The 1,201-nt window shown below is 39.9% G+C and overlaps 1 protein-coding gene across 1 annotated transcript in view; it reads right to left on the bottom strand.

Annotated features, from left to right (window-relative positions):
* Positions 1-1,157: 1,157 nt before the first annotated feature.
* MEGF11 (multiple EGF like domains 11) overlaps positions 1,158-1,201 on the bottom strand; it is a 192,980-nt gene continuing 192,936 nt past the window's right edge. The window contains exon 19 of the mRNA XM_035902339.1: positions 1,158-1,201. This exon is cut by the window's right edge and continues 207 nt beyond it. The gene's annotated coding sequence lies outside the window, so the exon portion shown is untranslated.

The following is a 1,201-nucleotide window of genomic DNA, read 5'->3' as shown; positions in this document are numbered from 1 at the left end:
AAAAAATCTCATTTTTATCAACTAGTGTGAAAGAGACATTTTGAAAGAAACAAAGAAAAAAAGAGTAGGAAAAAAATAACTGGGATGCAAAATACCATGGAAAAATTGTGACTGTTTTGCTGGAGACACTTAGCTGAACTATTTATCACTTCTACATCATTCTTACTGCAAAGGTGTTTAGCATCACTTCTGCTAGTAACATAAAATGCATGAATGCAGGACAAATGTGGTACATGGGGAGCTCAGGACACCACAAGATAAAGCCAAATAAAGCTAGTGAGCAAAGCAGTAAAATGGTAAAAGGAAAAGTAGCTCGATCCACGGAGCATTTGGAAATCCTCACCACCCCCAACTCTCCACGTTACAGACAGATAAGCCCAACAGCGGTTCTGCAGCTTATAATAGAGAAGAAAATATTAATGGTTGATAAGTGGGAAAGGCTTTGCATCAAAGCTCAACAGTTTTGTGATTTTCCTGATGCGGGGAAGACCTTATCTTTGGAGCAAGGCATGGTGTGTGACCAAAAGAGCAGTGACAAGATGGGATGCCTGGTGGTGCCTCATGCTAATTCCTTTGCCACGTGAGCTATGAGATAGTTGACCTTAAAAATCCTATAATACCACTTAATACTGCACTTTCCCTCATACCACATATTTTCAGGAAGATATTAGTAATCCCAGCAAAGGAAAGGGCAAATGCTTTCTGCCGCTGACAACCTAAACTCCAAGTGCTTAAATAGGCAAACAAATAGCATCCAAAGCACTAAATTTGGACAGGTTTTGAGATAAGAGCTGCTGAAAACCCTGTTAAAACTGAAGCCAGAGGGAATAAACTCAGAAAGGGCAATTAGACTTCACTCTGGCATGTTTGCACTGGCTGGTGGTTCCAAATTGCCTGAAAAATGGCCACTGTGTTATTAACTGGGAGGTAACGGGGGCATCCTGCACTCTAGTTCTCACCAGAGGCTCCAGAGTTTTATCAAGATGCCAGTACTTAGTGCTAAACTTTATTAAGCATGAAAGAGAACAAGAATTCCCAAATTTGAATTTTTCATGTTCTAAGTTAGTCCTTAAAAAAAACATTTACAGCGTAGATAATAGCAATTCAACCAAGCAACCTAGGAAGGGGGACTAGGCTGAATATTGACTCTGCTTTCCCAACCTGTGGTTTGTAGTAAAGGAAACAACTTTCAATTCTTGAT

The sequence above is a fragment of the Egretta garzetta genome, unplaced genomic scaffold, assembly GCF_000687185.1.
Source record: "Egretta garzetta isolate BGI_Z169 unplaced genomic scaffold, ASM68718v1 scaffold769, whole genome shotgun sequence".
NCBI lineage: Eukaryota > Metazoa > Chordata > Aves > Pelecaniformes > Ardeidae > Egretta > Egretta garzetta.
This window is presented reverse-complemented; position numbering and strand designations above follow the sequence as displayed.